The sequence below is a fragment of the Corvus kubaryi genome, unplaced genomic scaffold, assembly GCF_017639235.1.
Source record: "Corvus kubaryi isolate FWS band 111438036 unplaced genomic scaffold, C.kubaryi_AGA036_p1.0 68, whole genome shotgun sequence".
In the NCBI taxonomy this organism is placed as follows: Eukaryota; Metazoa; Chordata; class Aves; order Passeriformes; family Corvidae; genus Corvus; species Corvus kubaryi.
Window position 1 is genome coordinate 4,642,412 of NW_024582056.1, and position 27,764 is coordinate 4,670,175.

Here is a 27,764-nt window from a genome sequence, read left to right on the forward strand (position 1 = left end):
ATCAATAAGAACAAAAAATTCTTACATCTATAGTATATTGTTCAATAGCTCATACAAGATTTGTTCACAATTCCGTTTGTTTTGCATGGCAAAGAACTTTACACTTTTAGAGTAGCTTATGCCTTGGTTCACAGGTAGAAAGTTTCATACTTTATTTGCTAAATATTATTTAAATTGAAATATGCAGAATGATCCTTGAAAAGATCTAAATATTTTTATTTAGTGTGAAATAATTTTGGAGCTCAAATTGGAAGAGTTGGAAGTAGTAATAAGTAGCTGAAATTTCTGCAACATCTGCAAGACTATTGGTATTGTTAGAACTACAGTAAAATCAAGTCACAACTGGCATCTCTCTTCATCTCAGTTACTGTAGTAAATGTACAGAGTAAAAAGTTGCTTCTATTGTGTACAACTTTTGGCTCTGATTCATGAACAAAATACAAATTAAGGTTAGAGGGTCTTTCTTCTAAGCCCTTGCTATTGAATTGTGCTTTCTCAAATGAGAACATATACGCAAAACCTAGATAATAAAGTTGACACTGCATATTATCTTGGAAAGGTTGTTCTATACTCTTATGAAGAACCACATATGGATATGTTAAAGTTAACTTGTACTTTGGAGCAGATGTGTTTTGCCTTTGGACAAAATCTTAGGATAAATCCTTGACTTTGACATTGTCTGGTTACATTTACTTGTTAGTCACATTAGGGTGGATTTCCTCTTGGAAATACTTTTGTAGTCTAGAATACTAGATAATATAAACACTTCTTCAAGTTGTTTCTGCTTTCAGATATTTTTTGACCTACTTGTTTTTATGTTAAATAATTGAAACATAATTCTACTAGAAATTCCTGAAAACAGGTGTCTGTATACTCTTCTACTGCAAGTATTAGAGTGAGGAGGTTACTTTGTTGTTAAAGAAATTTTGTGGTCTATAATAGTTGAAAAAGAGAATAAATTAACATTAACTCTGCATGTTACCAGCTGAACTTACACCTTCAGCATGATGTATAGCAAATGGTGTTTTCCAGAAAAGTTCTTCAAGGAACAATGGACTGCAGTGTGTCTTTGTGGTGGTGAGATCACATCATTTGGTAATCCTTGTACTTTAACACAAGTTCTGTACAATGATATCCTCAAAATATTTTCCTTCTGATTTCTAGAAGTGACAGACTTTGACAAAGCACCCTAATTTTTGTCATTAAGTTAATTTATGTAGTAATCCTGGAGACAGCAACTGAGAACTGTTAAAGCAAAATATTTCACACAGGATGCATCAGCCTGAGAGGTGAGGTGAGGGTGCTGCAGCTACACGTCCCCAGGCTCAACTAGGAGCAAGGCTGAAGATGTATTCCCACATGCACACACAGGGCTCATGCTACATATCCAGAGCCAGCCACACATTTACACACAGCATAGAGACTTCTCACCCACAAAAGGGGTAGAAAGTAGTTTAATAAGGAGACAGGACAGGACGGTCTGTGCTGGTCAGGTGCAGGGCAAGGGCAGATGAGTGTACTGACCAAGCACTTATTTATGTGTGACCCAGCCTTTATATCTCATTATCCTTCTATTATCCTACTCTTGTTACTTCCCAAATCAGCTAAACTTCTGGCTTTTCCTATCTCTGGTTCCTCCTCTAAACATCCTACAGTAAGTCCTGTGACCTGGGACTGCTTTTTCTTTTCATCCTATGGTGTGTCTCCTGGATAGCAACACTTTTAATCTGTGAAGGGATTTCCAGATTGCTCCTGATTGACTCCTTGTGATGGGTTTCACACCTGTACAGTGAGGCTGAGGCTGTGCTGGGACAATCCTGGGAGGGGTCCAGATAGGATGTTTATTGCTTGGCATTTGCATCCACAAATACCCCCACCACACTTAAACCCACCCAAACCACATGCCTGCCACTTCCTCAATTGGTTTGAGTTCCCACCTGCGTTTGTGCATCCATGTGCTCCTCTGAGCTTGTGGAGGTGGGCCTGTGATGGGCAGATGGCTCCTGGGATGGGTCTGAGTGCAGCTGAGTGCTCCCATTCCTGCCATTGTGTCTCTGGGCTCCTTTGTGGTTCTGGGGATTAGTTTTATCACACAACCTAGCAGTAATGAATACAGTATAATGCCTTATGAATAACAGGCTGTGTTTGCGAGCTAATTATAATGGAGAATTAATGTTATACAAGTTGCACTGTATGCAAGTCTCCAGAGAGGAAGATGTCCCTAATTGAAGTAATTGTAACTTAGATTGTTTTGCTGAGAATATTATGTTTGCATTTATCTTGTCCTTAAAATGCTCTTCATAACTGATCCTTTTGCCTTCTGTTTTTAAGGATTTTTCTTCAGAATATTCTAACTATAGATTGTCTTTTGCAGATGAGTTTGTAAAAGGGGAATTAAATTTACTTTGTTCTCTTTACTCTTCCCTAGCTATCTGTCATGGTTATTTACAAGGTCATGCTGTGTTTTACTAATTGTTGAGTTTTTCTGGCATGACAGTATTGTTTCATGTAGAAGTTTTGCCTGGGATTATGTCAGCAGGAAAAAAAATTTAGACAGTCCTGTGATTCAGAACTTACAAAAGATCAGTCTCTAGTGTGCAAAACTGCCTGTCACTGTTAGAGCAAGATGAAGCTGAATGGGCCATGAGAGAGAGGGATAAATGTTCTTTATCAGAGAATTGAGACCTTTCTGAAAGGTGTCAACCAACTGGGGACACACAGCATGAGGATGTATGCCCTGCAGATGGAACTTTCCGTTCTGTGTTTTGTTTGATTTCTAAAATCAGTGACAGGGTGATAGTCACTGGAAAAGGAGATCATTAGTTAAATGCTATTTTGGTTAATGTCATATTTTAAAAATAAAAATGCTTCTAGGCTCAGGGAAGCTGAAACAGCTGGTGTGATATCACAGGATTTTAACTGTAGTCATTGAACTGTCTTCTCATTTTCACCTTGTGTTTGAAATGAGCATAAGGATTTATCTCCTGATTGGTGAGTGTTTGGTTCCCTGTTAGTTACCTGCAAGGAAGCATATAATTTTATAAGCACGTAGTTTAAGGAAAAGGAAGTACTCAAAAGTGCGAACTGGAAGGCCTTTATGAGTTGAGTTTGACTAGTCATATTTAGCTGGTTGTGGGGAGGTAGACATGTGAAGCTTTCAGTCTCTGGAATGCCAGATGCCAGTCTCTGGAATATGTGTTTAGCAGGTTTGAGTATTTGTGGAACTGCCTTTTCTCAAACTCTATCTATGTCTTATTGGTGTGAGAAGCCATGGTGAAAATCTTGATGAAAACCGGCCTGTAATTGAAGCAAATTCCTTTATAACTGTATTTCCCATATCTCCTTTTCTACGAGGTATTCTGGAGTTTTTAGAGGAAGGCAGAAGAGTTGTTAAAATAGCTACTTCTTATCCTATTTAAATCTGCACAGATGATAAAATGTAGTACTTTTCAATGTTTTTTATAGTCTCATGTCAACACAAAGTTGGAGTCTTGGTGTAATTTCAACATTCATGTATTCTGGTAGCTGCTTATTAATGGGCTTCTTTTTAACTACCCTACAGCAATTCATCAACAAACAGGGATGAGAGGTAGTGATGGGTGTTGCAGAATGAGATTATGAACAAAGAGCTCAATGTTCAGATCAAAGGATTTTTATGTAAATGTATCTCATTCAGGCTTTACTGACTGAAAATTAGCCATTATTCCAGAATCTTTATAGGTTGACATTTTAGCATTTTATCTTATAAATGGGCAATCTGTGACTACCCATACTGTATACAGGCAGTTATTTTTCTTCAACTCGATGGTTATATTGCCGCTCTCTTCTTTCTAAAAAGTTGTCAGATTGTCTTTTGAGGTTATGTTTAATTATCTGAGTTTATCTTCATCAAAGTGTATTTCAGTGTTGGGTTAAAATGCTATTTCTATGTGACTACAGAATCAGTCCACCCAACAGGAAACACTTCTAGATTTGAGTTACTGTTCTAAAAAGAGGTCTGACAGTTTTGTTGTTTATTAAATGTAATAGATTTATCAATGGCTTCAGATGCAACTGCTATTATCAGTTTCATGTGCACAGTGTTTTCTGAATCTCTGCTTATAAGATGGCAGTGCTGCCATCTTGCAAATATTAAATGAGCAAGAATAAATTCAGTCTTTGAAAACATCAGTTAAAAGGGCTGAAATTGTTCCTTCTGAACATATTCCAGGCACTAGTTGTTTTAGAAAAATTGGAAGTTGCAAAATTCTTATAGCACTTAATTTTACAGGGAACATTATAATACTATTTAGGTGGTTTGTTAGAGTTTTCTGAAAATTGTTTAAATCAAAACCTACTTTCGGCAACTTAGTATTATAGCCCTTTAAAATACCTTCTTTTTTTCTTTCTCATATCTCATTAAATACTTCAAAAAGATTTTCAGAAACTCGCTTGAGGATATCATACCTATAATGAAAAAAGTGCACTGTAGATGGAGGTGTCTTGAAGAGATCTCAAAAAGCCATATTGTCATTCTCCCTGCTCATTTAAATCAGGAGATGAGTTGTGTTTGGCTATTCAAACAGCCACTTGCAACATACATACCTTTTTTTCTGCTGAAATCCTGGATTAACTATGCATTTTAAGATACGAAATCCAGTAATTAGTGTTAATAAACTTCAAAGATAGCAGCACAGGAAAGTGTGTAGAACAAATGTAATTAAAAGCTGTTATGATACTTTACAAAAATATGTATGTGCTTTATGTTGCTTTCTGCTTTGATTCTTGTATGGAGCTTATAACAAATAAAATGGTCTCCAGAGATTATTTCTCTTGCTGCTGAGAAAGCACATCTCATACCTAGTATGCAGCTTTCTAATTCTCCATTGTTTGCCTTCCCTTGGGTATGAGCTTTTATCCTGTAAAAATGGGGGTTTAACATTCTGAGTCTTAAATGTTGAAACAGTTCTGCCTGTTACCTTTTTTCCCCACTGTATTTTATGCACCAAGTGGCTTGTAACTCAGCATGGCTTATGCTTCCAGCACTAGCTGGAATCCAGCACTTTCAGAAATAAGCTATGCTCTGACTATGAGGGACAGCTGCAGTTGCACCACTGTTTGCTACTCGCAATAAATGCTGGGAAAACAGATATATTCCTGCCTTTCCTGACGTAAACAAAAAGACTGGCAAAATAATGTTGTGTTTGAATATGAAGCAGTCATACAAGGCAGACCTCTCCATTTAATAAGATTCACATTATCAATCCATGGAAATAACTCTTGTATTAAGGTTAACAAAATTGAAGTATGCAAAATACACAAATCTTCAGTGCTAGGGAATGTACAGGATTGGACAGGATTGTCTATTATGATTTGTCCAGCTTTTCATAGCTGTAATTTTACAGATAAAATTCCCCCTACCATTACTGTTGGTGTACTCTGTTCAAAAAACTATTCCAGAACATGAATTAAGTTTTCTGTTTCCCTATGCACTTACTTAATATTTCTCTTACCTGAGAAAAGAATAAATAATACTTGGAGATTTTTCTTTTTTACATAGCATATCTAGTTAGACTTGGCTGGTTTAGTTTTATGTCATTTTTTTCGCCACAGGAACAATTCCATGATGTGATAAGATGCAGCTGGTCATGCTATCAGAAATGTTGATGAGTGGCAAATGATATTCAGATTTAGGACAAGGTTGTTTTTTTTCTCTTAACCATCATCTGTCACATGTCATAATGGCTTAGCACATCTAGGACATGCCTAATGCTTTCCTTTTTTTTCTTCTTTTTTTTTTTTTTTTCCTTTCATTTTTTAAAATCTTTTTTCTTTGTGGTCTATGGGAAACCAGAAACTTATTTTGCAAGGCTTTTTTGACTAATAAATTATGGATGTATTATGCAGTTATGGATGTACCCATCTTGTTCTCTAGCTGTAGAATAAAAATGCCATCACCAGTAACTGAAGGAAGTCAGGAAATAGAGTGCAATATGGAGTATGCCACAGAAATAATGTTGAGAGCTGAATAAACAAAATGGAGTTTAAACCAGAATCACAGAATGGTTTGGGAAGGTTCCAACCTTCCTGACATGGGCAGGGACACCTGCCACTAGAGCAGGTTGCTCAAAGTTCTGCCCAACCCAGACTCGAGCACTTACACAGATTCTCTGGCCAATCTGTCCCAGTGTCTCACCACCCTCATTGTGTAAAACTAAACAAGTAAACAAAAACTAATAAAATACCCCAAAACTCCCAACAAACAAAATAAATTTTCTTCCTTATATCCCATCTAAATCTACCCAAAATCTACCCTCTTTCAGTTCAAAACTGTTGCCCCATGTCCTGTTTCTACAGGCCTTGGTAAAGACACTCTTCTAGTCTGTCATATAAGCCTTCAGACATTGAAAGGCTACAATCACATCTCCCTGGAGCCTTCTCTTCTCCAGGCTGAGCAACCCCAACTCTCTCAGCCTCTTCTGATAGGAGAGGTGTTCCACCTCTCTGACCATTAATAGATTTATGGATACATTATATATCAAGAAATTTATTGAAGACTTTTCAAATTACTGTATTGAATGTACAACAAAGACTATAGCTACGCTTCATTATTATGTAAGTTATCAGGAGAGTCAATTAGTGGATCACAAAAAGTATCTTTTATTATCTGGGCACATGTACATTGTGAAAGACAAGAGCCTTTTTGCCTGTTTCTTTTGATGACTTTCTCAGCAGCACAAAATCTTTCTGAATTAAATTATGTTGATGTTAATTTTATTTATTTAGTTAGTTATTATTTGGAAAAAAGGTAATCTAATCAGGTTACAAGATCAATTGGCAAGTAACAGAAACTCATCTTCTGAGAAGATTGGTGTTAAAGGGGCACAAAGTACACACATATGCAAGTTCTTACAGCCTTGATTTGGATTTAGAAACCAGGCAAGCATATTAAAACAACACAAAAGTTGTTCAAATTAGAATTTATTGTGTATAGTTCATTCAGAAATATTAACCCATTTCAAGGTTGTGGATGATGCCAGCTAGAGAAATGTAATTTTTGTTAAGTTACTGAGCTAAAATTGAGAAATGTTTCTACTGTCCTTTAGGAAGCAATGGTTTTCCTCAAAACTCTTAAAAAAAAAATCACAGTGATTTTAACAGTGATCACAGTGGTCTAAGCCTCACTGGAGGCTTAAGCAGCTCCCTCTTTCTTATGTAGTTTTTCTTTAACACTTTATAACATTCTCAATAAAACCTAAATTTTGTGAAGTGCATTGATAGTGTTGACTGTACAATTCCTAAGTTATTATTTGTCCAACAGCATCCAGGAGGTACCAGGAAGAGTCAATAATTCTAATAATGGGCGGCTAGAATTTTTTTCAAAGGAAGCCTTAGCATAAATTAATGTTCACATTCATTTCATGCGTCTGTTTATAATGGTGGGTTTCAAATTGCATCATTAATGTGTTAGCACATTGTAATGGTCTGGCCACTCTCTGTCTGTACTGCACTTAATGATACTTTTTGAAAAATACTGAATGCTCCAGAAAATTGATACCAAAGTCCTGGGAGCCATTGCTGAGTCAATAAATTATTCCAAGAAACCAGTTGATATTGGCATGCAGCAGCAAACTGTGATTTTTCAAGTGGTGTGTTCATAAGATTGCTTATAATGTGTACATTCTTATAATGCTTTTACTAGAAAAAGATAATGTAAAAATAATTTTCTGTTTTGCTGATGATATATCTGCTTTCTTAAAGCTGTATACTAAACGTGAAACGAAAAGTTTGCTTGGAAAAATGTTGGGTTTTTTTTTCCTCTTGATTTCTTTGTTTCCATTCAACAGTCTATAGTCTGTGAACATAGTGAAAGGCAAACAGATGAAACCAGTGCATGACAGGCACTGAAACAGCCCTACCTGGAAAAGGAAAATTAATAAAATCTTAGGAGTCCAAACTTTTTTCCTGCTTTCCATAAACATACTGTAACAATGTATTAAGAAAACAACCCTGAGTTTCCAAGATGAGGAGGTACCTAGAATAACAATTATTATATACAACTAAGAAAAAGCTATTGCTGGTCAAAGGGAAAGAAGTAGGTATGTCATAATGAATAAGCTATTCCAGGCATATATGATAAACCATGTGAGGTGAGAAGAAGAGAGTGTTTCATGGAAATTTGTGAGAAATATGAACACAAAAAGTAGTGGATGCATACACAAAAAAGCATAAAACTAACCTGAAGATGGTACAAAGCTGAGCCTTAGGCTAATAAAGAGAAAGATATTCTTTTAAAGAAAGTAGAAATTCCCTTGCACTTTCTTACTGTCTGATGTACCCAAGACATTTTTTTTTTCAATTCTCCCTTCAAAATATGATTTTGTTTTGTTGCTGTTGGTTTGGTTTTTTTGTGTTCTATGGTCACTAGTGAGACTGGATGGATGAGTTTGACTTCCTGACAAATCAGTGCTGCTTCTCACAAATCTATTTTGGCATTTCATTGCTGTTATTTTATGGCATCTCTCCTTGGTATCAGGATGAGTTGGTAGCTATAGCTTTAGGGAGACTTACTGTCAGCTGCCTTCTTGACATATGACTTGGTCCTAATATTTTATTTGACTGTAAATGAGAATAAGGTAATTTTTTTCTCAATTTCAACCTTGTAATAGAAAATGGAAGAAATCAAATTTGGTACTTCTTATATTGGTAAACTTAGATAAATCTGGCATTGATCCCTTGTACTGCAGAAAAATCTTCTGCTATAAAATGAAACAATATAACATTGATGTTGTTTGTCCGATAGTATTGTTCTCTCTTATCAGGGAAGCATGCATGGTTAGACAACTTTACTTATTCAGTGTCCTCCTTATAGACCTTCCCTGTAATGACTTTTTCCCCCAGTTACCTTTTGGGATTGGCTTATTTAATTTAAGAGCTCTTGTAGTACATAACTTTGTGCTACAGAACCAGGGTTCCAAATGTTATTTCCCTGCTGAGAAGGCCCCTTCCTTGTTATTGATAAGGATGCCTGTTTGAAATTATAGCTCAACGTAAGGGGTTCCATTCTTGCCACTGCTCATATCTGAACACAGGCTGATTCCACGCAGAATTAAGTTGGGGAGGGGGGGGGGGTTTGTTGTTTTTGGTTGGTTGGTTGGTTGGTTGGTTGGTTTGTTTTGTTTTGTTTTTTTCCAGGAGTCTAAAGGGAGTTAGATAAGTTAATCTGGTACTGTGGTTGTACTAATATCTGCTCTGTTGAACTTCAATCTAAATGAATGTCTTCTTTTGTAAACAGCAAAATTGCCTGTAACTTCTCAGGACTCTAGAGCTGAGAATGAATACCAAATTAGTATTGATGCTCTATTAGAATGCTCAAATTAGGTTTAATTTGAAGTGTCTTAGCATCATAACATACTCTGAGATTTGAAAATGGAATAGATATCAAAAATAAAGATTGAATTGTTAGTGAAAATTGAGCTTGTTTTCATTTTTTAAATTAATTGACTTGGTATCCTGATTATAACTAATTTGCTCAGTATTCTAGGCCTGAACTTCATGCCTGAGCATCACTCCTCTTCATATGAACTTAATTAACCAACTTTCATTGATGACAGTACTGTAAACAGACTGATAAAGTGACTGGTGGTTCAACAAATTCATCCTCTTCAATAATGGAGAAACAGTGTGCTTATACTTATATATTATTGTATCCTGTTGTTGGTGGGAATAGACTTGAACACATGCAAATGGGAAAAAACATGAAAGAGAATTAAGCCCATAGTAAAAACATAGTTTGTAGTGGTGTGTTTGGATCTCTTGCAAAATAGGTCCTGGCTACTTAATACATGTGTGTATATAACTGTTCATGTGGCTGCATTTCAAACACTAGTAGATATGTGTGGGCATGCACATAGGTTTAAAGGAAATGGTTAAACAAAATCCCTTTATATTTTAGCAGCACTGCAGTTGAGATTCCAGTCACATGTTCTGTTTGTCCGGAAGTTTTTCTTTTATTTTCTGCGGTTCTTGAACAGAGGCAGTTCTCAACAGGAGACTGTTGCCTGCTGCAACAAGTCTTCAGATTAGTCAAGACAACCACCAAAATCAAAGGCTCTATTTGTGCAAAAATACATGTGTATAATTCTGCATTACAATTATAAAATAATTGGGTTCAAAGGGGCCTTGGGACGTTCCCTAGTCTGATTTCTTGCTCAAAGCAGGATCAACACAGAGTTGAGACCAGGTCTTAAAAATCTACAGTGATGGAAACTGCACAACCTCTTTGGAGAACTTGTTTCACTGCCTAATTATTCCCACAGTGCTTTCCCTGCTTCCCGCCACAAGTCATTCCCCCTTATAACAAATTGCATTGTGTTTTTAGTTCATGTTTATTGTGTCTCATCTTCCAGCTCAGTGCAAAGAGCTCCTTCCCAAAGGGCAAGGGCTTGGCTTAGCCCCACCTCGCTGAACTTGATTCAGTTGTCCAACACCTGCTTTGTGCTGAGGATCCAGAACAGGACACCATATCCTAAATATTGTCTCACTAGCACTGAGTAGGGGAGATTAAGCCTCCCTTCAGCCTCCTGCTCCTGTTAGCACAGACCAGGATGCTGCTGGCATTCCTTGCGGCCAGGACGCACTGCTGATGCAGGCTGAAATATAAACATACGTCCCTGCTTATGTCTTGGGAATATAAAGTTTGCCGTGCTAGGTTGAATCTGTTTCTTTGGAATTCACCTGTGTGCAATATTTCAGATCAAAGTAGGAAGAGTCATGATGTTCTAAATTGGAGCATAATAAATTCTCTGATCAATTTACTGCCTGATGCATGGGTGTTCTGACTAATCTCTACATTGTTCTAAAAATAAAAAAGCTCTTTTTGGCTATATGAGTGTTAGCATTGACTTTCACAGCTCCTTTACCAAGGACAAAATTATACTGGCTTGTATAAACTGAATCTTTAACTTTTTTTGTCTTCAGTACCAAAATATATACTTAATACTTCTTTCTTCCACAGGTATTAAATACAGTCAAAATATATCTGAGCCTGAGCTTTTTTGATTTTGTTTTATTTAAAGAAAAAAAAAGGTCACTCAGGCAAGTATTTGACTTTGTGTTAAATTATGTCTTTAGGCATATGATGCATCTGCTTTTGAACTTATATTCATACTTGGAAATAGTTATTTATTTCAAATTGCTTCAAGCTCATGGAAAGGTCCTCTAAGATTTAATCAAATTCAAGTTCTTTACTCTAGGAATCTGATAGAAAAATAGTTTATTCCTGAAATTTTTTTCAATTGCTCTGCTGTAGAATATAAAACAATACTCTTCAGTAACTTCCTATAGAATATGCTAAAAACAATGTTCCATATAAGAACTTTTTCATAATAGTTATAATCAACAGGAAAGCTCTTTGTGCTACTTTTCATGTTGCTTGTGCCCTTTCATCTGTTATCATAAAAGAAACTCAGCCAAAGATAGAAATAATAGGAAGAAGGATTTTATATATTGTTTTGTGGCTTTTGTCTTGTCAGCTCAGCCAACATATATATCATGTCAATTGTATTTATCTCTGAAATGTCTTGAGCCTGAAACAAGAAGTGCAATTATTATGGGAAATTTGTAAGAGGTTATCTTTGAAATTAAGAGGGCGATTTATTACTCTAGTGATTTGCTAAAGAATAAAATGTTATATGCATAGCGACAGTTTAATCTGAATTGCAGTTTGCTGATAGATGTTGAGCCAAATATTCTGTTCATGAATTTCAGTGATAACTGAAAGAGACGACACTAAATCTACTTGTAAAACTTTTTCATTTTGCATTTAATTTCCCTTCATAAATCCCAACATTGATATTGACTTCTTTTGACAGTTGCACTTATGTTAGCATGCCTCATTCTTAGTAATTATATTTCATTTTGACCTTCTTATGGTTCTTGTCTTTTTCCCACCAGTAATTATAAATCTTTAAGTGGTGGAAGAATTACTTGGAGAATTGTTACCCTTTATCAGGGAGCTAACTGGTTTGTACCTAGCAATGTTTAAGGAATAAATCTTGACTACCTTGGACTTCTGAAAGAGCCAAAACCCGTTCACAACAGATGCTGGTAATTTCCCTTGAATTTTTAACTTCTACTTTTTCCTTTTTTAAAATTTCCTCTAAATGAGATGATTTTGTTATAACTGGAAAAAGAAGTAAAAAAACCTTTTAACCCTACAGTATATATTCTAATACTTTGCCTTTCAGAGATGCCTAACTTTGATCTCCTGCTCAAATTTTACTATAGTTTGTCTGAAACTTTCAGTGTAGATGACCTGAAATTTGGTTTCAAGGGAAAGAAAGAAAAAGAAGGCAGTGTTGGTTTTTATCTCTATTTTGTTGTCTATGTACAGCCTTTTATTTTGTATAATTTTAGCCCTGGAATCTGCTTGCATTTTTCTGTCTCACTCTGTCGAGGCTTTTATACTTCAGACTTGGTTTCCTCCAGCATATCTGTCTACCTTCACCTGTTGTAAAGAGGCAAATACAAGAGAAATATAAGAGAAACTACAAGAGGAACTTGCGATAAAACATAAAATAAGTGGTCAAAATTCTCTGTGTAATCATATTCTTATATAAAGGAACTGTTCATTGTATAGGATTCTCTTCCCTGCACCTTTGGTTGCTGCTCACATAAAACAATCCTGAAATACTCTGCAACTTCTATAAAGATGCAACTAGTAATTGGCAACTCTGATCTGTAATGCAAGAAAACACCAAAGTTTATAGAGCATAGTGGTAATGTTCAAGATGAAGTGGAGAGAGGGGGAGACTGAAGTCAAAATTGTGGAACTAGTTTAGGAATATTATTTTTGTAACGAAGTTCAGCTACTTTCTAGGCTTTAAAGCTCTAGCAATTCTTCAAGGGTTTGCATTTTAAGAGGTTTTTTAAGTGTTGAGGTTGGTTGTTTTTTTGTTTTGTTGGAGTTTTTTCTTCCAACAAGAGTTGTAATTTTTTTTTTTTTTTTTGTAAGCTTATGTTTTTGTTTATGAGAGATTCTTCCTACTGGCAGTTGTGCTGGATCACATTTCCTTGCAACTCAATGTGAGTTTTTAATCTAACCAGTTGGGTGCTATTCATAGTCCTTATGGTTTCTAATCAAATTAAAGGGAAAAAATTCGACACCTGATGACTGCTTCAGGGAGTGTATTTGTAAAGCACATAAGGTGGTTTTATGTGACTCCAAAACACTGCTCACAGTAGTTCCAATACAGCCAAATTCTAATTTGGAAAATTTCCCCAAGTCCAGGAATGATGTCTAACGATGGCAACGCGACTAGAAATACCACATCAGTGTTTCACCAGTTGCTCATACTCATATTATTTCTATCACTTAATTAATTTATTTTTTGTTTAACTAGTCTCCTCCTTTGTCTCTAGCTTTATATGTTTTCTACTGATAATCTCATGCTGCATATGTTTTTCTGACATGTTTCCTTGTCAAAGTGTGCTTTGTATTTGGCCTTGTGCTGGTTGCTATTGCCAAGGCCCAGTTCTGCTGTGATGTCCCTGACAGCTGACTGAAATGATGGAGAAGACTGCATGCAGTGTTGGTGCCTTTCCCTGTGGGAGTCTGTGGGCCATGCTACAACACTGACCTGCACTACCTCTGTCTTTGCTGGTAAGCTACTTACTCACAGGTGTGACAACTAGTGAGTTGGCCAGATACTTTCTTCCTCTAATATTAAACTACCAAAATAACCTATTGCTATGATTACATGGCAAAGTTTTAAAATAAGTTTCATGAGCATGAACTGAAATCCAAAAATATCTGGATTGTATGACTCAAGAAACTTCTAGTGTTAGATTATTTCTTGTGTTTTGGACTTGAGGACACTACGATATTTTCACTTGCTTTGGCTTTTGAGATAAGGAAAATTTTTGAAAATCATATTGTAATTAAAACAAAAATCATTTGGGAAAAGATACCAGCATGTTTTTGTCTTTGTAAGCCACTTGTTCTCTTAATTTATATACTAATTAATACAGTTGAAGGCTGATGTGGGAAACATTATATGATGGATAAAATTAAAGAGGAGTTTTTCAGCGTATTTACTTGCTTATGCAGGCAATATTACAAACTGAACTATGAAGGTCGTGGTTCAAGACATGGAATTCTATCATCTGCAAAATGTCAGGGGAAATAAAGGAGTTCAATGAACAATGAAGAAGCCAGCTTAAGTTATGTAATTATTGTCAAACTGCTAATATTAAGCAGAGCCAAAAGCATTGTCTCATGAAGTGTAGCAGTGAGAATAAGTAATATTTCACCATCAAAATTATAATAGATACAAATGTGTTGCATTTCCTGTTTATGAAGCAATTGAGTAGCAGTAAACATGGGGAAAACTGATAGCTGCTGGAAGGAACACAAACAAATAGAAAATAATTATGCCTTTTGTAGACAGAGATAAAATATTCCTGTTCCTGCATAATAATAGGAATTAAGATTAATCTATATGTATAAAAGAAATTCTGCTAATTTGCATGAACATCGCCATGCCTGGTTTATCCAGCTACAGTTGTCCTATTCTTGCTTGCCTGAGAACCTTACTAAAAATAATGTCTTTATATTTGTACTATAATGTGCACATGTACCAAAGAATTTATATGCTTGTTTCAAGATGTGCACTAGGTAAAGTGAAATGCCATATGTTTCATTTTGAAAGGAAAAATCACATTCTGTGACATTTCCAGTATGTGCTTACATGCTTCATGACAACCTTGCAAAATTGTTGTGAAATGTACAGCTCAAAAACAAAATTTTATCATCAGCCATTTACCATGGTTATAAATATGAAGAAAACAAATTATGCCATGTCTTATCATTTAAAGAGATTGCTTTAGAGTGGGTGGAATTTTTCAGATGTGGTAGGGAGGAAAATGCTGCAGAATAAGTTGTATAAATGTGTTTGCAGGCTTGACAGAAATCAAGCAAGAAGTTACAGACAGTCTTCAAATCATGGGATCAGTGTATTAAAAAAATACACTTCTTTTTTTAAATGTTATGCAGAGCAGGCTGTTGTTTTTGTTTTGTTTTGTTTTACCGAATATAGAAACCTTTTCTTGTGAACGGCTTCCAAGGAATAAATGTGGATTTCTATTTAAAGCAGCCAGTGAACACCAGTTTAAAAGCATCACCTTAAGTTTGCTTTATTTCCTTATGGTAGGAAGTAGCTTTACTAAGTAATTTTCTGCTGTATGGAAACCAGATGGTAAGAGTGGTAAGGGTTTTTTTGTTTTGGTTTTTTGTTTTGGGTTTGTTTTTTTTTTTTTTTTTGGTTAGTTCTCAAAAAGGACCTAATAGGTGATTACAGAAATTTGGAAGATATTGTGATAGAGTAACTATATGCATATCCTAAGTGGGAAAAAAAGCTCCTTGATGCTGATATTTGTACCGTGAACCTGGCCTGTTATTCACAGTCAGACTTATAATGCAAAAAGAACCCTGTAAATTACATCACTTCTGCTCACATATCCAATATTATAAAGCCTATCCAAAGCCTGTCTTGGCATACATTAGGCAAGATAACTAATATACCTATGGTGTGTTAATATAGCTAGAATATATTAAAGCCAATGTCTGTCACATTTGTGAGCATGTTACTGTGGATGACAACTTTCAGCATTCATTTATGACACTTTTTTTTCCTAATAAGTACTTTTCCATATTTTCCATGGAATAGAAATGATCCAAATCTTTCATCAAAAATCTCTGAGTTGATTATAGCACATAGCCCATCAGTTCTTTGATCAATGAAAAAAATCCTGGTCTCTATCTTGATGCATTTAGCATATAAATGTTTTTAAATATGTGCATAAGATATATCTAGCAGTTCAGAGTATTTGGTTATATTGTAACTGTACTACAGAGCTATACCAACATTTGAACAGGGTGTCACACAGCTTGGGTGACTGTAACCAGCTCCGTTCTTCTTGTCCTACTTTGGTGGTAAAAGGACATGAAAGATGTGTTTGCACTGACAGCAACACAGAACTCTGGTTGTCAGAACACTCGGGTGCCTTTGTTGGTTATAGAAGTGGTATTGGCATTTCTGTGCTTTTGGAGTATTGTTGAATAAATGGAGCCTGAATAACCGATGCAAAAATGATTTGTTGCACATCAGCTTTCCTGACTGGATTCTTAAGTGTGCACACACATTTATTGATGTGTATATTTTAAAATGGAGGAGATATATATATATATATATATTATGTATTTATTAAACCCACTCTTCATTTCTTGCATTTAAAATACTGGATGTGTATCGTTGTGCTAGCTGGTATTGCAGACATCTGACTTTTACAAGATATGTACTTTTTTCCTGAATTTACAAGCTAAGGCAGGCAATTTTATAAGTATAGACAGTACATCTGTGCTGGTATACATAGCATTAAATATTTTGCCAGTTGTGACAGATGACTTGTTTAAGGCTAAGGAAAAGGGAAAATATCCTCTGCAGGAAAATATATAGAGAAATGAAAGGATTGAGTACCTAATAAAGGACTTCCGAATCTAGCTTTGCTTACAAGCGCCCTAACCTTTTTCTCAAGTACTTTATGATGGCTGGATTCCCTCTTTGCCAGAGTGTAGTACAGGTTGTATACATTGGTTCAGCAGGCTTTGCCAATGTTTTCAGCGTCAGATAAATCTAATTTTTCTGAGGATGAGCCCATACAGCTGAGCAGTATAGTGATGCCGATCTCCATGTGTAACAGCACAATGCAGCGCCTGCCTGTTGTATGCATCCACACAAATGCACAGCAAAAACCTGTCATTTGCTGTGCCAGGTCATGGTCTTGTGCTATCTTAAAGTCAGAAGGCAAGTGACCAATGATTCTTTCAAACAAGGTGCTGTCTATACTCATACATATGTGCACATATATATATACATATATATGCATGTAAATTTTTCCTCTGTGTTTCTCTAATATCATGATGACCAGTCCTGTGTCCTTTTTGCTTAGGTAAAACAGGTTAAAAGTCCCTTTTATGGACAATATTTCAAATAAGAGAATTGTCTTCTGTATATACTTTTTGCTCATTATTTGATATTAGTCATTATTAAAAATAGAAGACTATTCAAATCTGTGTTATGTACTTTGGAATATGATCTGTATTTACAGTTAAAAAAGCCTATTTTGGGCAATCTTTCCATCTGCTTACTAATTTATGCATCTGTGGCCTTGCAGGGCATTAAATCTCTGTGTAATAGAGTGTGGGGCTGGCTTTCTGAAGTTTAGGAAATGGTACAGATTTCTGCAGCTGAGTTACCAAGCTGTGCTGAAGTTCCTGGGTATAAGGGTGAGCAGCCTATGTCTGTAAAAACTATCATGGTTTGAACTGGTTTTTTTTCTTCTCACCTTGCTCCTTTTTTACCCAGTGTTGCTGGTTGTCTGCTGATCCACGGGAAGATGTTGATAACACAGCACTAGGCTTCCTGTGGGAAAATGTCTTGTCTTGCATTTGCCATTTATGTGTGGTTCCCCTCTCACCTGAGGTTGGGAACCTAAATGTTCATGTCTAATATAAATTATGTATCTGAGCCTCTTAAATTACATGTGTTGCAGTAAGGACTATCCCACCAGCCTTCCGGTGGAAGACTTGTCCATTTGGCTATGCTTCTCTTTCTCCAGACTAAAGACCTGTGGGGTCAGCTAAGAGCTGAGCTGTTATGAGCCAGCTCAAGTCAGCCTACTGACCTTAACATGTCATGTAGGAGAGGCCCAGATGCAGCTATGTCAGCTGGCTGGATATCTTGTCTGTGATGCAGAGTGAACCCCTGATTGTGAATTGACCCACCATGGTACTCTTGCTAAACCAGAGGGAGCAATCAGATAACTTCTTACTGCCTTTCCTTGTAGTACCTTATGCCAATACAGCAGGAGAAATTTTTGCTACCAGGCACTGCAAGGACATAGAAGTGTCAATAATTCTTTCAAAGTTGTAGTTTCTTAACTTTTTACTACTTACCGTGTTTACACAATTTTGCCAGCTTTACCAGCTGCTGTCAGACGTAAACCTAGAAGCTTCTGCTTTGGGATATTTGTGTTGTTGCATGTTTCATCAGTTCCCCTTAGGTGCTTTGATGTGTTGTTTTGGAGCAAATAGCAAGACCAGGATCTAAGGGGATCCTTAGATTCCCTAAAAAGGGAAAATGTTCTCAAGTGATGCTGCCTCTCATGTAGTATGTGAACAGCTTTTGTTAGTACCAGACGTTTCTTCAGAGGATATTTTTTGTCTCTGTCTCGTGGTGTTAGGCAAAAAAAAAAAAAAAAACCACAACAAAAAAACAAATTAGCAAAGAATTAATGATTAGGTGTCATGATATTTCCTGACTTCTGTGTTTCTTGTAGCTTGTGCTGTCTGTCTCAGCCCAAGCCAAAGTGGTGACTGTCCATTATTTTTATTTTGCTTTCTCCTCCTACAACTGATTATTGACTCTGCTTTGCTATAAGCCAGTTTATAATTATATAATGAGTGGTAGGGTATTATGAAATTAATCTAGGCTCTGAACAAAGAAACAGCAAATCAGAAATACTAAATTTACTTTAAATTTCTGAACATACTATGTATTGGTGCTGAAATCTCCTATAAATGCAACCTTTCAGTCTAAGAAATCAGTAGTAGGCCAAGTAATCACAAATTGGCTAAACATGACTGATTAAAAAGCTGAATCTACATATAGGCACCCCACTCATGAAAATCCTACCCCCAAAATGAAAATGTTGTGTGTTGCTTAATCCCATTCAATACATATAACTTCTCTGAGACAAGAAATGTTAGATGGTATCCTTTTGAAAACTCTTTCAGTAATATATGCTTCAGTGAGTACAACTCCAAGAAAAAAAAATATAGATAAAAATTATTTTATCATTAGATTACTGTAATTGGCTTTAAAGGCAGACTAAAGACTGTGTAGAAAAAATGTGGGTGTTTGAAGAGGCTTAAAATTGTATTTTGGATGATGGAGTTTGGAGATATTTTTCTGATTGTGTGGTAACAACTCTTACAATACAGTAATTTATCCTTATAAATAAAACAGATGCAAGCTGGGGAGATCAATGTTAAATATGAAGTTGTCTTAATGTGGTTGAGTCATCCCTATGTCAATCATAGAACTGTAAAAAGAAGTTAGAGGAGTACTTGACAGACTTCTAAGCAGGAAAATCTAAAAATGTTAGCATAGTTTAGCATCAAATTGAGAGTATTCCATGTGTAATTAGTTTATTCTATTATTTCAAAGGTTTATTTTCCTTGTTCCTTTGTCTGCATTTTAATATTGGCTTTAAATTATTTTTTTCAAATTAAAAATTATGCTAACTAGATTTATTTGTGAATGGTTTGTGTACTGCCTTTAGTGACTGCATCTTGAAGTGGGTTTCTACTAGTAAATCTGTTCATTCTGTAAGATGTTACAGTTTCAAAAAAGAGAATGGGAAATTTCAAAATATATAAACTTTGTGTAATGAACCAGTGCTTCTATATTTTCAGTACACATTTAAATATGCTGCTGTAGCTATTCCGAAGATGCATTGTCAGCCAAGGAAATGACCTATGGTTCTGTTGTGTTTGAACACAAGGAAACAGCAGCTGGAATGCAGTATAAAAACTAAATGGACTAAAGCAGTATAAAAACAATTAATATATTTTTTGTGGTTGCTTGGCCAAACCCTGAAGCCAGGGAAGGACCATTATTTCTGACACCATTAAATTTGTTAAACTAGTTTTAAGAAACTTCAGAAGACACTCTTGCTGTGGGAGAAAAGCATTCAAGGCACTTTTGTCTGCAGTGGTACCTAGCCGGTACCTGTTAATTTCCTGAATCATTCTCCAACTTTAATGATAGCTTTATAACACTGGAATTAATTTAGTGATCGATTCACATATCCTTAATTACTGTGTGAAGTAATGGGACTCTGATTGTACATGAGCCAGACTATAATCAGTGATGCATGCACTCTGGAAGAAAAATCCTGTCAGAAGTGAATGATCTTTGTGGGCTGTGGATATTTAAAAGTACAAGTTGACAAAAAAAAATCCAAATAAATAATCAATATCTTCATTTCTTTAACTAATGGAAGTCCAGTTTAAAAGAATTCTGTTGTGTGTATATATAAGGAAATTCAGCATTATTTTAATGATTTATTGGCTTTCTAATAGAGTTACAATGTCTGTGTCTGTCAGTTATCTGTGATATTTTTTTTAATCTATTGGCCAGTTCATCTTAAATTTGTCAGGCAGTAGAAGCCTGCAGGCAGTGAAGGAGTTCCTGTAAGTCCTGTGAAATTCTGTGGTAGAAGAGGAGTCTGTGCCTCTGTCCATGCTGAGGGAATGCTGGCAGAGTGCAGCACTGGAGGAGGGGCAGCCAGGTGGCCTGGCCCCTGGGGGGTGTGCCAGGGCATGCACACTGTACCTGCTGGGGCTTTGACATGGATTTGACTTCTATTTTATGTCTAGCCATAAATGGAAACAAGGAGTGGGAGGAAGGAAAATGAAAGGTTTCAGATGGCAGAGAGGAAAAGGAGGAAAGTAAGGGCACTGTGTGAAAGACAGTGAGGGGAAGTGAGGCACATACTTGTAGTAAAAGAAGCTACAGATGCATGGACAGAGGACCCTGCATACTGAAATGTCCACAAATTTTTATGAAGACTTAAAGACTCATTTATTGTTGATCTACTGCCCCATATAGAGAAATCAGGAAGCTCTATCGCTAACTGTGTGCAGAAATTGCATGCCAAATCTTGACCTGCATCCATCACATATCTGCCCTATCTAATGCAAATTCAGGCCAAAAAAACCAAAGTATTTCTGGGAATACATATGTAAAAATTAGTTCCTTATGGGGAAGAAGTTTGTAGAAGATGGGTAACTGTTGACAGTATTGGACACACAAATGTTGCATTACCTGTTGTATCTCTAGGACATAAATGGGTAAGGAATTTAGATCTGTCCTGCTTCTGACATTTTCAGCTATTCATTTGAATGTCCTACAGGGTAGAAAAGTATCTGTCTCTCTGTCCTTTCAACAGACCTAGGAAATATTTGTGAAATGTGAACAGGTTCTGGAGGCAGTCTGCAAAAGTGTTCGTATATGTATCTTAAAGCTTAGACCACTTTGGAGACTGAAAGGCAGTGTTAATCTGAATCTCACTAAAAATCAGTATTATTAAATGCTGCTTAATAGAACTCCTTAAAGACTTTTTTGTACCTGCTTGCTCCCAATAAAATTAATGTCCAAAGAAAAGGAATTGCAAGGAAAAATAAATCTCTTTGCTTTCTGCTATCTGGTTGCATAGTACATACAAAATCTGAATACTACTTATATATTCAAGGATAATTTATATGTTCAAGGAATACATTAGATAGATGTATTTTGAAAGAGTGGCAGCAGTCACCTTGACAGAAGAGGTTACAGTGACAGTGCTACTTTGTTGGCAGTAGCAACATCTGTGTCAAACGTGCTTTAATTACGTTTGAGTTTTGAAGTTTATTGCTGTCACAGTACTTGGTGACATTTTGTGAAAACGAGGTGGGAATATTAACAGAGTCCATCAGAGCCAGGCAGTCTCTGCCCGTTGCTCTCTTCTCCAGCTTGACACTCCATGTCTACTGTCATGAGGAGAAAGGTGGCATCCTGCCGAAAGACATCTAGTGGGGAGGGGTAGAAAATTCTGGGGTCAGTTAATGCTGTATTCAGACACATAAGTCAGGTTCACTTAAATACCTTCATGAATTAACTCCAGTGTGTAACTCATGAAGTTCTTTGAAGATAGAATCCAGTGAATTCATACGGCTTCATCTTTTCCTACTACATTTACAAAGTTCTACATTGTTTAAATTGTCCTCTTACTACAGAGTCAACCTGGCTCACTGTTTGAGACTCTCCTAGTTACTAGAAGCTCAACTAGAAAAAGTAACAAGGATTACCTATCAAACAGAGGTTCCATTTTACCTGAACTCCACACTACTAATCACTTCTGAAACACAGGCAAAACACTTCCTTACTCCTAAACATAAGACATTTTAGGTTAGGTGTATTTGGTTTGTGTGGCCAGGTTTTGATAGCTGGGGGTGAGGGGTGGGAGGCACAGTGATAGCTTCTGTGAGGAGCTGCTAGAAGCTTCCCCCATGTCCAACAGAGCCAATTCCAGCTGGCTCCAAGATGGATGTGCTGCTGGCCAAGGCTGGGCCAATCAGAGAAGGTAGTAGCCCCTCTGTGATAACATATTCAAGAAGTAAAAAAAAAAACATTATAATACAGATGTAATTGCACTCAGAGAGAAGTGAGAATATGTGAAAAGAACAATTCTGCAGGCACCAAGGTCAGTGCAGAAGGAGTGGAGGAAGTGCTCCAGGCGCTGGAGCTGAGATTCCCCTGCAGCCTGTGGTGCAGACCATGGTGAGGCAGCTGTGCCCCTGCAGCCCATGGAGGTCAATGGGAGTGCAGAGATCCACCTGCAGCCCCTGGAGGAGACCCACACTGGAGCAGGTGGATGCCTGAGAGGAGGCTGAGAACCCATGGGAAACCCATGCTGGAACAGGCTCCTGGCAGAGACCTGCAGACCCACAGAGAGAGGAGCACACAATGGAGCAGGTTTCCTGGTTGGACTTACAACCCTTTGAGGGACCCACACTGGAGCAGGCTGTGCCTGAAGGATGGCAGCCTGTGGTAAGAGACCCATGTTGTAATAATTTGTGGGTAACTGTTGTCTGTGGGAAGGACTCAAGCTGGAGAAGTTCATGCAGGAATGCCTCCCATGGGAGGCAACTCAAGTTGAAGCAAGGGAAGGACTCCTCTCTGTGAGCAATGGCAGAAAAAACCTGTGATGAACTGACCATATCCTCCATTCCCTGTCTCCTTGCACCACTGGGGTGAGAAGTAGAGCCCCTGAAGGAAGGAGGAGTGGGAGACAGGTGTTTTAAAGATTTGTTTTAATTCTCATTATCTTGCTCTGATTTTGATTGGCTATAAATTCAATTAATATTCCCAAGTCAAGTCTCTTTTGCTCATGACAGTAATCGATGAGTGATCTGTCCCTGTCCTCATTAGCCTTTCATTATAATTGTTTTCATCTATCTAGTCGCAGAGGTGAGTGATAGAGCACCTTTTGTGATTGCTTGGCATCCAGGCAGGATCAAACACCCACACTTAGGCTATTTTATGATGTCCCATTTCTGGGAAAAAAAAACCATTTTGGTAAACTATAGCTGCAGTGCTCTGTGGTTTTTTTGGTGGTGCTGGGTTCTTTTTTGGCTGTTGCGTTAGGGTTTTTTGTTTTGTTTTGGTATTTTAGTGGGAGGTTTGTGAAAGTTAATCTTTGAGATTTCATCAGTTTAGTATACACGTGTCAGCAATGCTGAATGAATGTATGTACTTCATGAAATATGAGATTGAAACTTTGAATTCTTCCAGTTCCATTATTTGGACAGTATATGTATATGTAAAAGTGGTAGTACCTGTGCATTTGATTTTCATTTGATATATTAGCTTGCTTGGTGCTTTAGGTTCATGAGACAAGAGTAAGATTAATAGGGTTCCTTCATGCAAAGCTGCAAAAATAATAGTAAAAAATTAGTGGAAATTCTAAGTAGAAATTGGAGAAATACACTTAATTATACTATGTAAAGACCTTTCAATTTTCTACTTAATCTGCCACTTTTTTCTACAAAGTATAGTGCTCTTTGCTAAAGGGGAAGGCAAAGGTTGAGATTACAGACCATTACCCTAATTGTTATTATTTATGTGATTGTTGGCAGTGAGACTTGTAGCATAAGGATGAGCTGGATTCAAACATTCACAGGTTTGTCTGTGGTTTAGTTTGTTCTTTTCTGATACAAGTTGGATGAATATTGTTGGATATGTGAGATGAAGCATATTTATCAATAGTGCTGTAAGTTCATATGCTTTGGAAATGTTGAAAAATATTAGATATCTCTTTGCTAACTCTTCTGTAATTTTACCACAGATCTTTTAATTTACAACTTGTTTTCAGTGAGGTAGATTTAAATCTGATTTTTGTTCACCCAATATATAACCAGTTAATTTCCTATGTCACCACTACAAAACCATATGCATGTACGGACAGAAATCATTCATGTACCAGTTTTGTTCAATAATGCAATTCTTTAACGCCCATTGCCATTATTCTCTAATAAATGCATTTTCTGCACTTGAAATGCAGGACCAATTTTTTTCTTTTTGTTGTTGGTTCAGTGTAAAAATAGCAGTTGTTAAAAAGCAGTCCAAATTTTAAATTAAAAATTACACGTTGCATCTTTTTCTGTTCTCAGTGGAGGAGGAAGAACTTGATTTCCCTATTGATGTTTTTGTTGCTATATTTCTTAAGAAAATGAGCAGAAATATAAAAGCCTGTGTATAGATTTTGAAGGCATAATTGTGATGATCAAAAACCACGTGGGGAAACAATTCTAAATGAACTTGAATTTCAAGTTCTCAGAAAACAAAACACCCCTAAAAGCTCAGAGTCACTCTGAACAAAGAAATTCACTACTAGGCTGTTGGAAGGTCAGCTTTATTTGAAGAGCAATCATGGACACAACCCACAGTTGGGAAGTGCTGTTTGAGATAAATAGATGCATTTTGTTTTAAAGTTGCCAAAATTATAGTAGATACTAATGTGAGTCATTAGTTTAATTGCTGAAATTCCTGCATCAAGCCCGTGAAAGGTAATGTGAGCTCCCTTTGCCACATGTATCACCAGTTCGAGCTGTGGCAGGATAAGTCATTTCTTGCGGGTAGCAAGCTGGAAATGTTGCAAAGGTGTTCCCAGGAGTGTTGTGTGTTGGCCAAATCAGTAGCTTGGTCTTTCAATTTACCACACCTCTGAGCAGTTAGTCATAAGTGAAAAGCATTCACAAGGCTCCCTGCACCCATTTCTTTACCTGCAGGCCACAGCTGGCAGGCTTCCGCATGAAGTCTGCCTGATCAGCAGTTGTGTTACTGTGATATATGATAATGGGTTATCAATGAAATGGAAGTAAATCTGGTCAATAATCTATAAAAGGCAAACTTATTGCAATCATGGCAAGAACTGGGTAATCAGTTTAAAGAAAAAAACCTCAAGTACTTGCTTTATGAAGAGCCTCAATAACCGCTCTCTGTGGAATTTTTACTGTCTGTTTGACAAATAATAAATAAATATTGAACAGAGCAAGTTATGCATCTGTAAAACACCTACATGCAAAAAGTATTTAAGTTAAGCTAAACAGTGTAGATTGCAACATGAATATAAATTAGCAGGAGAGGATAAATACCACATATATTTCTGTGTTTCACTCTTTATGAATGTTAAGAGAAGACCAGTGGCCTTTGGAATTGATGGCAGTGCTCAAAACCAGAGGGGAGGGCCTTCCATCCCTGCTAAATGCCAGACTGCCACTTTTCCTGTTCCTGTTATCCCTAACACACCAGGGTACATACCCCCTCACACACACACTATGAACATGGCTGAGCACAAGAACATCACCTCCAGTTGTTCAGGTGCCCCAGACCCATAAACAGCCCTCACATAAGCCAGAACTGTACATGTGCCAATCTTGTTCTTACCCACTGACTAAACGTGTTCAAACTCGCACACAAAACTCCCTCTGGTAGCTCCCCTTTGACCTACTCTCACACTCACATCCAGATGCAGATTTACAGTCTCTCCTCTCTTCATTTCCTTGCTGCCTAGTTAAGTTTGAAATTTGTGAGCATCTCGCTTGCTCACACACATGGAATAGAGAACACACTCCTGAAGGAAGTGAGTTTGGAGTGGCGTTTAAAAAGAACCTAGGATGGACTGCCAAGTTCAGGTACCAGACTTGCATCTGCCTGCATTCAACCAGCTGCTTTCATCCCTGCTTCTGTCCTCTTTGCTGTGCATGTTACTTCTGTATTGTTTTAATCCCTCTGTTTTACATTCTGTCTCCTCACAGATAAGCAACCTGCCCCAATTTACTTTTACCCTTTAAGTCCACTGTTACTACAGACACTCTCCATTTTGATATGTCTGGTGTTACTGATGGTAATCTCAGACTTGTTGAAGTCTTAAGATGTTTGCCAAAGTTCTGTTGGCTTTACAAGACTCCCAGAAATGTTTCAGTGCTCCCCATTCAGTTATCCATGCAGTATCTGCTTCTCCCATACCCACCCCATTGAGCCATTCAGTGAAACCCAGCCCTTCCTCACAGCACCAGGTGTAATTCTTATTAATTTCTTGCCAAGGCCTGTGTTGTGTCCAGCAGATTCTCACATGATCTTCAGGAGTTTCTCTCACCCTCCTCAGTAAGTTTAACCTTACTTCAGGACCCAGTTACCTGCCAGCTTGCCTCAATATTACATTTGTTCTCTTCTGTTCCTTATACTGAATTTAACCTAGTTTTCAATCCAGCTTGCTGGAGTAGCCTGTGCATAGACTCAGAGACAGTCAGTCTAACATTGAAAGAAGCAATTTTAATTTTTTTTCAATTTTTTTTTCATACTGAGTGATTGTAATATTAATCATCTTTGTACAAAACACACGTCACTCTTCTGCATATGAATACGTGTGAACTGGGAGTCTGATTTGCTGCAAAGTGGGGTAGAAGATCCGCTTTTCTAGAAATAAGGAATCAGGAAGACATCTGATTGGCAGTTTTTCTGAATGTGTGAGAGGCTGATCCCTTCTCTTGTTTGCAAGCAGGCATGAATTTAAACTTCTTCTGCAAGTCATCATCCTTGTTGACAACACTCATGATTTTTTCAGAAATAACTGAAAATTGATTAATGTTAGAGGTGACCAGCAATGCTGATAAATGTTCCAGATATTTTTGTAATTTTAGCTTTGCATGACTTCACCTGCCGACTTGATTTTGATAAATTCAAATGAAGTTATTATAAAATAGACCTATTAGGCCTTGAGGAAGCTTATAGTACATTTTCAGTAAACAAAGGAAAAATAGAGAATCTAGAAAGTTGTGACTCATCATTCCTACCCTTCTTCATTCAACATCAGATGGAATTGAAAATTTCTGAAGAAATACTTGAGAGTGGCCTCTGCAGATTTTACATGTCAGTAACTGGAAGATAGTGTGACACTATCAAGAAAAACTCGAGCTCCATTAACTTTATCATGCAATAATGCCACCAATGTAATCCAGGGATAATACCTCTTTATATGCCATAACCCAGGCCATTCTTCAGGAGCACCTTGCCTTTCTGGAATATGATGATTTTCACTGGCATGCAGGTAGAAAACATTGAAAAATTAAATAAGAGTATCTAATTCTTTCACATAACCACCAGCTAATTCTCTCAAGTAGTGATTGCCTCTTGCCACTTGTGTAGGCTCCATTTGATTTGATATTTTTGAGTAAATATGATCTTTCCCCACTGTTCCTGGTATTATGTTTTACTGTTTTTCTTGGTTTTATGTTTTAATCAATCTGTGCTGTAATTTACCACTAAATGAAAAGGAATTGTGTTGCAGTTGAGGAATGCGAATGGCAGAACCATATACGACTAATTTAGTACTGTGTTTACCACACTGTAGTTGGTAGAAAATCAATAGGTTACAAGGCAACCAGTAAACTATGATATGTGACTCCTTGCATGGAGTGAGATTGCTCAGGCCATGGCTTTTCCTTTAACAATGCAAAACTTACTATAAAGTTAAATATTGGAGCTATGAACCCAGAAAGAGTAATGCAGCATTTAACAGTGGGATTCTCATTAGACCTGAAGAAAATAATTTCCCTA

At 36.9% G+C, this 27,764-nt stretch overlaps 1 protein-coding gene across 1 annotated transcript in view; it reads left to right on the forward strand.

Moving 5' to 3' along the window:
* The window catches only part of LOC121674448 (cadherin-12), a 430,502-nt gene that overhangs the window by 3,809 nt on the left and 398,929 nt on the right, over positions 1–27,764 (forward strand). The gene's annotated exons all lie outside the window — the stretch shown is intronic.